General features: G+C 41.4%; 1 protein-coding gene across 2 annotated transcripts in view; it reads left to right on the forward strand.

Moving 5' to 3' along the window:
- The window catches only part of ARHGEF28 (Rho guanine nucleotide exchange factor 28), a 119,271-nt gene that overhangs the window by 13,382 nt on the left and 93,528 nt on the right, over nt 1–12,361 (forward strand). The gene's annotated exons all lie outside the window — the stretch shown is intronic.

The raw sequence follows: 12,361 nt of genomic DNA on the forward strand, positions 1-12,361 counted from the left end.
CCCCCTTTTTTCTCCCCCTTTTTTCTCCCCCTTTTTTCTCCCCCTTTTTTCTCCCCCTTTTTTCTCCCATGCAATATGCATGCAGCCTGTCCCTACACAGGCATGTCTGTGTTGCAAGCTGCCTCAGATAATTATCCCTTGGACCCATGTTTTATTTCCTTCTGTCATTAAGAAACAGTTTCAAAGTTCTTTTGATGCTTTGTTACCTTCCAAAGGATATACCCTCCCTCTGAGGATGTTGGCACAAACAGCCGGGCCCCGGCCAGCTCCATTAGCATCTTCATTGTTTTCTTATTCTGAGATGTTTTGGTTCCTCAAAGATGGGCTGGCATAATTCTCTGGGGCACAGATGAAAACATGACTGGGTAAGCAGCGATAGCTTGACAGGGAAAGGTATTTGAGGGAGATTCAGGTAAGATTAGTCATTTCTTACACTTTTTCCTAAAAATAATAAAGAGAAGGGAGGAGAAGGTGAACTAAGGGACAAACTTCATGCCCACGGGGCTCACAGAACAGCAACCGGGAGTTCCTGGGCTCAGTTTTAAGGTTCTTAAAAGCAAAGGCTGATGTGCGTGTGAAGAGCTGAACTACCTGAGTTTCTGTGGGTTAGAAGTGTGGCAAAACAAAAATTACTCCAAAAGACTTTAATTTGCAGAGAAGCTCATTTCATTATGGAGTAGATGAAGATACAAATAGCAGGCACTGCCCAAGGAAAGCAGCAGGAGAGCTCCATGCAGCTCCGTGATCATCCTGCCTTCCCCACTGCAGGGCTTCATCCATCCCTGCTATCGTTGCCCCAGCTGCACACAGCGAAACAGCAACATTGTGGGGAAAAAATAATTACACAGTTTTACGACATATATTTGCACCAACTGCTTCCAGGCCGGTTGCTGAGTATTGATTGCTCTTCCACAGCTGAGTAAATTAAAGACATTTATACTTTTATTTTCATACTAAAGTATAATTGGGTTTAGATTAGGAATTAAAGTATTCTTGGAAAAGTCTCAAAAAGCAAAGGATGCTAAAGTGTTCTTTTTGAAAGCGGATTTCAATGTATATCCAGTAAGAGGATTAATTTAGTTACTTGGTCAGCAACTCCTATTCGTGCTGTTTGCACCTTTGTGGTGAGATTTTCCAGAGTGTTCAGGGTTGATTAATGTTTTACCAAGTGAAGTAAATTGTAATCGGATGTTCATGCAAGCCTGAACTCTTCTGATAATTTTCAATTCTGCACTGACATCTATGCAAACGACGATTAAATAAACAGGGTTTTATTTGTGCTTGAGCAATATGGCCAGGAGTAATTTGAGTATATCTTTCCCTCTGCTGGAAAATGTTGAGAGGCCTGTAGGCAGAGGGACTTTGAAAAACACTCTGCGAGACAGCTAAAGAATTATGAGTCATCCTGTTTGGCAGATAGAAATTCCAAATGACTTTCTAAAGTACATTGGTTGCGTATGTAGTCAGCTAGAGGGAAAAAGGGGGTTTAATTCTTAGCCTTCTTCACAATTGCTTAGGCATCAAGTGCATGAGAACTGGAAAACAGAATTAATAGAAATAATTCGATGTAAACTACTTTCAATGTGATTGGTGTTCAGAATGGTATAGGATTCCATGTGTATTTGCATGGACTAAGTGGGAAGTGGCACCTAGGGCTTATGTGCTGCTTTCAAAATGTGTAGCTGGTCATCTGCTTGGCAAAGTTGTGGTCCTTCCTAGTTTTTCCATTACACTGAGGAGGGATGAAAAAATGGATAGGCTTGCACAGGACTTGCCACCATCTGATTTGATTTGATTTGATTTCTCATTGTCACCAGCACTTTGGAAACGAAACCTGTGCATGTTCTTTATTATGGGAGCTGGGCAGAGAGGCCTTCCGTTGCATTAGCATTGGCCACATCCTGGGCCAAAGTCTGTGCTATTACTGTCTTAACAGATTATGATCTTGAAACAGGAAAAAAAAGTGAAATGTGACTGAAAACCTGTAAGTGTGTGAGGCTTCCAATGTGGGTTTGCTGTTGCACGTAGCTATGTTTGCAGTGGTGGCTGTGTCTGGCCACACATCTGCTGATGGAGTGAGACATTGAGGAAATGCATCTAAAACAATGAGGTCTATTTTAAAAGATGAAGGAAAAGAGTGTGTCCTGTGGGTCATGTCCTTTAGCAACTGTATCGTTCTTGTTCCAATAGTGTTTTTTTGACTCCTGCTCCTTTTTTGTTTTGCTGCTGAATTCTTTAGATTATCATATTTCTGGGCAGGGCCTATGCACTTGCATTTGTACAGTGTGCGACAGTGGAGCCCTGCTGTCACCCAGGGCTGTTCACGGTGTCCTGGGAAGAACAAGTAACCCGACTTATCATTCTTAGTCAAATTGATTGAAAAAGGTAACTGTTCCTTTGTTTCAGTTAATAGTGTCAGATGTACATTTTCTCTTAATATGCTTTTTGATGGAAGTTTTCCGATCTGCATTTGTGAACAGCACACTCCCAAGCTGCTTAATTCTTCTGTATGTTTACGTGATTTTTATATACCAAGATAAATGGTGTGTTTCTGTTGGCAGCAATTTACTGAACAATGTTTTAATGACAAACCAACAAAAATGTTACTATATATTTTGGTACATGCCATACTTGATTTTTGTTGTTGCTGTTCTGATTCAGACTATTATTTCTATCAAGCAGTTCCAGAATTAGAAAGCGTTCAGTTCACCGTGAGCGCTGATTGCTTTGTCCCTTGTGAGGCTGAAAACTTTTCCCTGCCTTCCCTGTTGCTGTGGTTTGATGACGCACTAGACTCAGCTTTAGGACTTGCAGCGACAGATTTGAAAAAAGAAGTTATGGCCATGTGATGCCGAGTGCGGGTTTGTCACGAACTTGCTCTGCAGGTTCAGACTGCTCAAGAGCATTGGTGGCTTAACACTGCGCTAGCAGCCAGGTCAGGTAATGCCCCTCGTCCTGCTAGAGCCCTAGAGCAGGCAGCAAAGGCCTAAAATCGGCATAAGCTCGGGGTGTTGGGTGTGCTCTTGCCAATGCAACACGGAGGAGGTTGTGCCCAGGTCTGCCGTGAGTCGGATAAATATGACCAGCCGCAGCTCATGTAAATGTCTAGCTGCCAGCTGTGCCTTTAAAGGAGAGATTAGTGTCGCTTCAGGCTTGTTTTTAAATAGATTAAAAGGAGCATTTTAGCGTTTATCAGCTTACATTGAGGAAAAAATTAATGGGTGCACTAACTGCTTTTTTTCTTAAATTATTCGTCTTTTAAGTTTGCAGGATCTTTTGGAGATTTTGTCCCTTTGGCTGAATGTTGAGTTTCTGCAGACAGATCCTAGCAGGGAAAACAGCCACTTGTGATCATATAAGTGTGTAAGCTGCTGACTTTGACACTGGAATATATTCCTGAAATATCTGATTGTTCTCATTATACTTGATGTGGCTTTTGATCTTCCATTCTGAATTAATCCCTTCAGTGGCCTCCAATGCCTGTTCCCGTGCTGTGAGCGCAGCCCGGACAGCAGCAGCGCAGGACAGGGTCTCTTGTCTCCAGGGAAAGAGTGAACCTCTGTCACCTTCTCTAGCCTAGTGAGGAAGCAGTAAGTTTATTCTGAAGCATCGACTGTGCAGTGTGTGCAGGTTCAGCGAATCCTAGTAGATTAGATGTACCACAGCTTGTCAGTGAGGGAAATATTAAAATAAGGTTGAGTAAAAACCCACAGGTTTTTATTAAAAATCTTTTATTAAAATAATAAATCCATACTCTTCTCTTATTAAAAATAATTAAAGAATTATTCTCTAGAATTGTCAGCAGGCTGGAGTTGAACTTGTGTGTGAAAACAGTTGTATAGAAGCTGAGGCCACTCTAAATTATTTAGTGCAACCTCCTGGCGTATTGCTGGCCATTGCATTTCCCCCAGTTATCATGTATCAAGGTCATAGACTTGTTAGGCCAAACGTTTTGGCTCTTAAGAAAAGTTAAAGCCTGTGTGGGGAGGCCAAACGGAGTTGTTGAGGTGAGAAAAGTTCCTAGCGTGTGCGCTGGGTGACTGTGTAGACCTGAACACGTTCGAGGAAGACTGTCTTTAAGGAATGACTTGCATAAAAATGATACTGCCTGGAGGCAGAGGAGTCATTCAGTTGACCATTCAGGGTCCCGTCCAACCTTCTCTTTCTTTTTGCTTGAAAAGCATATTTTAGTCATCTGTTGCACATTATTGAATGTTTTATATATATTTTTTTCAGCATAATGCATAATCCCTGTCTATTAAACATTAAAAAGATGGCAATAGCTTCTGCAAAGACTTATTTTCCCTTTTTAAAGAGCATTGAATTTAATCCATAATGGTGAACTTGCTGAAATTTCATATGAAAATAAGACAGTTTATAATCTTCACTCAGCTATTTCTGTTGAGGCTTTCTCCTCAAGGTCTTACTGCGACCTTGTTAGACGCTTCCTTCAGATTGTGTTCAGAGATGCAAGCAGCTACTGAGCTCCTTTTTCTCCCTCCCTTTGACCAGAACTCCAAGCTGCCTCTGTTCTTGGTCACTGGGTTTCCCCAAGCTGTCTCACCCTCAGCAAAGGCAGAGGAGATGTTTCTTACTTGTGCCAAGAGGTTTCTGTACAAATGCCTTCTGTTTGTTGCAAAGTTACCTCATACTGAAAAAAGCACCTGAAAACACTTGGTGCATAAAGCTCACGTGGGCTGGAGTCGCCCACTAGCTCTTGTCTGTGAACTGAAAGAGCAGCTCGCACACACACATAGACACTGAGGAGGAGCAAAGTTTTATCTGCTGTGAGGATGTGAGGTTCCCTTGATGCTGGTATTTTGCCAGTGTAAGTCACTTCAGGATTTGGCTCTTCTCAAACCCACCATTATGTCCAGATCTATTTTTTATAAAAAATGGTGTGTAGACTTTGGGCAGTGTGTAATACTATTTTGAATATACCTTACCTGTCTGTGGAATTATGCTTGTTCTGTTACTGCAGTTATAAAAGCACTGACTGTTGTTATGCTCAGTTAGTTCTTCTTTTGACTAGTTCATTTGAGGAGGAAAAAAGCTATCTGCTTTCATTTGAGATGTTTTCAGCTTTCCAGTTCATAAGTTAATGCCTGGGCTAAATATTCAGCCCTTATCTCTTGTTTTGTCTCTTTGTTATTCCTTTTTTCCTTCCTTGTGTGTAATTGCTGTTTCACTGCATGTTCAGCCTTGAATCCAGCTGCATTCCTTTCCAATAGGTAGGCATATGCTTTCTTAAACAGTTCCGTGACAATGTTTATCGCAACCTAGCTGCAAGAGTTGCTACTTGCAACTCACTTGCTGCTTCTGCAGATTGTCATCTTTTGAGCAGGACTGTAGATGGTTGGAACTAAGTTTGATTACAAAGGTCAGGAAAACTATATGGCTTTGCAGGAGAAGTATCTTGCTGCTGTTCTTATTCAAAACCTATTTAAAATATCTTCCAAAAATTCACCTTAAAATATCAAGTTTTTTTGAAATTAGTCTTTCGATCATTAAAGAGATCTCTTAATGCCTTGTCTTGTTCTGAGGAAAGATCTCGTCTTTGCACTCTGGCAGGGACTACATCAAGATGAGGAAATTAGTAAGTAAATTTCTCCTGCCTCTTCCGTGTTACAGTGCCATGACTTAAATAATTGTGATGTTATCTTTTGTCCTTTAATTTTGTGCATCTATGCGTAGCACTTTTTGAGGACTCGTCTTAGCCAGAATTGTTAAGAGAAAGTATTAATGCGAAGATTTTAATTATCTAAAGTAAATACAATTCTGAAATAAAACTGCCTACGTGCCTTACTGTGTACTGGAATGTACTGTTTAGCTTGCATATCTATGTTAAACTGCAGTGGATAATGACAGCTTGCGTGGAGGATAAAAGCCCTATTATGGCCAGCAATACTTGGGGATTCTCATTTACTTCAAATTCTGGGATTTGCATTTTTGGAACAAAGCAGCCATGATTTACCCTTGCAAATACAATTTCAGTAGAGCATGTGATTATAGATATATTATCTGTTTATGCTATTGCATGTATAGATAATATCCTTGCAAGCCTTGAGTTCTTGCATTATTTCTTAAGATATTATATTACTTGTATAGTTTGGTAAAGACGTTTTCAGAGTGGGTTAGGATGCATACCTACAAAATCTAAAAATGTGAGTACATATTTTCATGGTAAAAGGCTGTTGGGAAAATGGATTTATTTAAGCCTAGTATAGGAACAAACTGCTAAGTTTTTAGCAACAGGCAGTGTGGGGGACTGAATCTCTCAGTCTGCTCATGGCCTTTTTGCAGGTTGCTAGTGAGGAAAATATTGTCCTAATGAATTCAAAACAAAAGAATTTCAGCTCAGGAAAAGGTGGAAATTCACAGGCGATTATTTATTTGGACAAAAGATGACTTGGAATGAAGTAGGGATCGGATATTTTAGGAGTTTCATGTTTTCTGCCCAGGCCCATCCTGCCTGCCTCGTAGTCCCTGCGCCTCATCCATGAGGGCTCTCTCGCCCTCTTGCTTCTCCCCTTCACGTAGGGAGCGAGCCCGTGGCCTTTCCCTGGAATGGCCGAGCTGTCCCTCGGCCTTCGTGGAAGGAGGCAAGTGTGCAGCTTGGAGATGGGAGCTGTTCCCAAGGCTGTCAGGGCAGATCTTTCCTCTTCCGTATCTGAGACACGGAGGCTCTTTGTGGCTTGGGACTTGGGTCGTGGTGCCCTGAGGACCCATCTTTCTGCTGCTGCTTGCCTGCCCCTGTCATCTCCTGAGCTCCCTAGAGAAACCAAATAAAAATACATATCTGAGAAACCTGTTTGGTTACACTGAATGAGTGCTTCGACCTATACATCCTGTTCAAAGCACAAACCTTCCTAATCTCCTTGGCTCCTGTGCCAGGGCAGCATTTTCACTGGTAATGAAAGATACGCTTTTCTTTCCAAAACCCAAGGAGGGCAAAGCTGCCAAACAGTTGCTCAGGCAGAGATTTAATGTGATTAGAATCCGATCAGCATCTTTCTCAATGCCCCTTGGCACAGCAACTGCACCTCTCTCATCCTGCCCTGTGCTGGGATTTGTTCTTGGACACAAATTACCACAGGGATGGGGCTATCTGGTGCACGAGCACCTGCCTGGACTGGGCTACTCCTTTTGGGATTATGGTATAGGGGAGCAGACTTTGTTCTCCTGATGGGTTTTATTCTCCTAGACACTGGTCTTACTTCTGTAATGGGGGCTTTGAAACTTCAGTCCCTCCAAGTGTACAGGTTTTAAAAAGCAAAGCCCCTGAAATAAGACATGCTGCTATATTGCATCATGAAGGTGTTTGTCATCAGGACGAATGAGGAAACCAGCTTGGATTTTTTGGTGCTTTTGTATTATTTCTCTTGAAGATGTGTGTGTGTATATATACACACACACACACACACACACACACAAATATAGTGTGTGTGTGTGTGTGTATATATATATAGTGTGTGTGTATATATATATAGTGTGTATATGTGTGTATGTGTGTGTGTGTATATATATATAACAAAAACAAAAATATTTTTTAAAAAGAAAAAATAAAAGTCCATGCAACAATTGCAATGATTGACAAAAATGTTGTCTGGTCTTTAGCATATTCCTTAGTGCCTTTTTTTTTTTTTTTTTTTTTTTTTTTTTTTTTTCCCCCCCCCCTGATCGAAAGTGCTACCAACTGTCTGAAATTCTCTTCAGCTTCAGTCCAGTTGTTTGCTTCCAGTCTCCGGTTCCCATGTGTTCCTGGTATGACTGGTCAGAGTCGAGGTACTCATTCTGAGAGCCACCCAGATGGAAATCTAAGGAAAGTGGTGGTAGGCAGGTCTCAGTAAATAGCCCTTGTCTTTAAAATTTTCTTCCTCTCCATGCCTGCCAGAACCAGCACTGTTAGAACCTCAGGGCATGGCACCATCCTGAGCATTTATCTGAGGAGCTAACTGTAGTTAGGGATGCTGTTTTGAAGTGGCACATCCTTTCTTTTGCTGTAATTAAAAGGGGATTAAATTATCTTATGTTCCTGAGAAGCACACTTAGTCATACTTATGTATGGAAATAAACCTCTAACTACCTGGTGTTTTCTTCCAAGTTCCCCTGGAAATAAACATGCTGCTTGGAGTGAGAAAAGAGTGGGAGAGAGGTTAAACTGTCAGTAGATAAATGAACTTGTTAGATGGTGCCAAAGGCAGGGCATGCCTAACACCCGGGGGTAAATTCACAGGAATATGGCTCAGACAAATCCTGTGCTGTCCACGCTACCACAGCTGCCGTGTTGAGGGGGCTGGTGCAGCTTGTCTGGGTTGAATTTCAGTGCCCAAAGAGCTGCTAGGTCTAGATCAGTTCTGTACTTAGAAATGAACACTGTTTTGGAAGAAATGTGTAAGTAGGATGATTTTCTATCTCCAGTGTCTGGAACAGGCACAGAAATATATCACTTTTGAGGAGTATAGTGTCTTAATTTCATGTATTATATGTATTGTCTTTTTTTTTTTCTTGTTATTTTTGCTCTTTTATAATTATATGTGAATCAGGAGTAAACTACCTGCTTTAAAATATTGCTAAGCCTAATTTTAGTCTCTCTATATTTTGGGGACAGGTCAGTGTTGAAATTTTCTGTGAATTTGAGAAAGTGCTGTGTTCACACCTTGCAATATGGACTAGGAAGCAATGGATCAAGTGGTTTGCCCTGGATGCAGTGATAGTCAAGTGAAACTTCTTTATTTGTTATACATGTGAATTTCTGTGGAACTCCTGGTGCTGTATATCGCTGTTGTTTACTCATGCTGTTTAATTGGTATAATAGTCTATTGGATCTGTGCTTTGATTGAAAGCCTGGGTTAGGCACTTGGGCTCTGCCAAGAGGAAGCTGCGTTACAAAGAGGGAGAAAAGCTGTGGGAAGGACTTGTGAAGCAGAGATACGTGGCTTTGGTGGGGGGATATGCTACTGGATCTCATTTTGAGATCCACCCTACTTCCCTCCTTCCTATGTACCTCGTGAGGACAGAGGCAGGAAGAGGGAGCCAGAATCGTTGCTGTGTCTGTCGCTTGGGAATCTGCCCGTAGGAAAGAAATTGTGCAAGTAGCTCATGCTCTTTCACAGCAGCCAGTTCTTTTAGCTGGGCTGTCCTTGCTCAGCCCAGTGAGGAAGTAACGGAGGGAGGGGAGGAAGTAAATGCCTCTGCAGGAATAGGTGTAATGGAAAGATATAAGCTATCTCTTAAGATTACTCCAATAAAATAAGCCCTCTGCTCAAAGGCCTAAAGTAAGGGTTTCTGCCTAGCTGAGATAATTTTGTGTGTGCAGAGGTTAATGCAAATCTAGTTTCCATGTGTCTGGAATTGACCAAAATTCTGTAAGAAACATACAGTTGGTGCTAGTAAGGTTGGCAGCTCTCCAAAGTGGTAGACTGCCCGTACAGAACTGATTGCACTGTAAAGTCAGCTCCTTTGAATGATCTACACTATCAGTACAGCTGATGGAAAGGTTGTACATCCAGAAACTATAAAGAACGAAATTAGCTGACAGATTTTTCCTTCAGTTTGCCCCCTCCATCTCCATCCCTGAAAGGCCGTAGCCTGGTCTGCCTTAGGCGCTGGATGAATCCTTTCAGCTTTTTCAGTTGCAGAATCTGGAAGAGGCTCCCGATGACTTTCTTAGAGTAGATCTACCTGGATGTTTCATAGAGTTGTGTGCAGGAGACCTTTGTTTGACGTTTGAGGCAAGAAATGGTTGCAGTAACAGACCTGGCTTCCTGCAGGGTACCTGTGTGGTACAGCTGTGTGGTACCTGCAGTGTGATCCGGCTGCAGCTCATTTTCCAGTTGTGGAAGGGATAGGAAAGGACACACTTGATGTGTGCGTAGCCATGTATAGGGACACCTTTCCTAGCAGCAGCAGAAGTATCAGTGTTCCATGCTATTTATGTTTTCGTGTGTGTTAATAAAGAAACCTCTGTCAGCAATGTTTGGAAGAGACTGCAAGTGGTCATAAGAGTGGGAAAGTTTGGCCTGCCAAATAAACACATTTTTGCCAGGCATGCAGATGGATCATGGGTACAGACTGTCTCCATGAGTCACATCTGTTTGTGATATTGCCTGGCTGCATTGCAGCATTTTTTTTCTATGTATATTTATTTGAGTGTAGAATATCTGTATGTTGTATATGGAAAATACTAATTATTATGTTAAATGTATAATAAAATGTAGAAAAAGTTTTGCTAGTGTAGGAAAGGAGCTGATCTGATGCAATGAGAGGTTCTTCCTGGTAGTTCCCCTCTCCTGTAAACTCCGTTCCGTTTCCAGGATGCCTTTGTAGATCTGGTTTCAGTGTATTTCCATTAGAAGATGAAGGTGTTAAGTAACCACAATTCTGCAACAAATGAAAGCTGTGCTAAATGGAAACTTACCTAAATACTCAGGTTACAGTGTAGTGTTATGAAATAGTAGCTTTTCATCCCACACTCATTAATTACCCTCTCCTTTTTTTTTTTTTTTTTTTNTTTTTTTTTTTTTTTTTTTCCTTCTTATTTTTCTGTCCCCTGCCTTACAAGCCAAGAACTTTGGAATTTCCCTCTCCTACCTGTACATCAGGCAGTATATATGCCCATGCGATATATATGCCCATGGCTATATTATTTATTTATTTATTTATTTATTTATTTATTTATTTATTTATTTATTTATTAAGAGTAGGCTTATGAAAACAGAAATGCTGCTGCAAAATGTAGTCTTTGCTTCATGCAGTTGGTGCAAGTGTAAAAGCTGGCTGGCTCTGCACTCCGGCAGCATTAGGAATCCATGGGTTCGGTGCTAGTTTGAGCTGTAGCCAGAAGTGCACGTGAAATTAAATTCTGCTTTGCTCTCCTGCCCCCAGCTGCTCTCAGCTAAGTGCAGATTGGAGCAGCCTATGGACTGGTTTGAATTATTTTAAGGACTTGCCATATTTGTGTCTCTCCTCAAAAGCCATCCACAGTTATCACTTAACTGATAGCATGGCATATTCATGTCTGACATAAGAAGAGCACAAAAGTAAATAATAATAGAAGCAGTAGCAGTTCTGTCCTATATGTAAATAACAATGTAAAAACCAAAGGGAAGCAGGAGAAAATTCTTAGGAATTACAACAGTTGAGGCTGATAAAGCGAGATGCCTCCTGATTTCTGTGAGGGTGCCAGGCATGTTTGCTCTACATGCTGGTCTTCTCATGACGTTACCTCTATCCTTTCAGGAGCAGTCCCCTTTGAGGAAGATATTGTGTGTCTCAAGCCACCTTTTACTGCTTTTGTCTGAGATCAGTAGACCCGCTTGTACCTAAGAGGTAGGGTTCACAGGCAGGATTCGCGTGTGGAGCAATGAGGAAGGTGCCTTCGGGGCAGGCGGTCGGAGGCCTGAGGCTGTGAGGGGCCTGCAGGAGCCTTGGCGCTGTCGAGTGGACGTGTGGCCTGGCAACATGGGTGCCAGTGGGGACTGTGATGCTGGTGGTTTGGATGGTGAAGCTCTGAAGTAGCTGTTGTTGTTTTCAAGTGCAGTAACAAATTCTCCAGTACCTTTGCACAAAGACTCATGGTGTTTCATGGATGCAGGGAGGAGCCGAACGCATCTGAGAGCAGTCACGGCTTAACTGCATTTTTCAGTCGTGGAAATTTCTGTAATATTGTGTTGTGCTTTGATATCCATTTAATTTTTATTGATTTATTTATTTTCACCAAACTTATTTTTGGATCCAGCAGGGTCAGGGCTCTGAGAGCTGTTTTAAGGCTTTCAGAGGCAGGCCAGGCATCCTTTGGAAGCATGGCAATCTGTGATACTCTCCTCAAGTGTTTTCCAGAAAACACCGATTCGGCCAGATGTTGGGAGACAATTCTCTTATTTAGGATAACCATGGTAACCAGGAACCCTGGTGGAGCAAGCTGTCCTTCTCCTGGAGGAAATGCAACTTCGTCTAAATTTCCTTCTGCAGACATGTCAGACGTTTGTTATTGTTTGCTACTTCTCAGATCCCTTTCCTGTTCTTTTTTGAAGCTATTGTACAATAGATTTTTCTTGGCTTGTTGCTTTCTATTTATTTTAAAAAACATGGACAGATATCTGGGAACTAGTGTTCTTTGAAATGAGCACAGTCAGTTTTAGAATGCTATCTGTTCTTTTGTTTGGTAAACCAAATCCAAATCTTTAGAATTCTTTTTTTTTTCCCACACAAAATTCTGATGTTTTTAAAGCAAAAAAATGCTTTTGTGAAAAAACAAAATTCTCATGTTCACTTTCAGTTAGAGTTCAGATATTTTTACATGGTTGGGATGGAAGAAATTATGTAAAAGACATGCTATTTAAATTAAATGTTTTAAATG

Source organism: Nothoprocta perdicaria, unplaced genomic scaffold (genome assembly GCF_003342845.1).
Source record: "Nothoprocta perdicaria isolate Ctin4 unplaced genomic scaffold, notPer1 scaffold_1, whole genome shotgun sequence".
Taxonomy (NCBI): domain Eukaryota; kingdom Metazoa; phylum Chordata; class Aves; order Tinamiformes; family Tinamidae; genus Nothoprocta; species Nothoprocta perdicaria.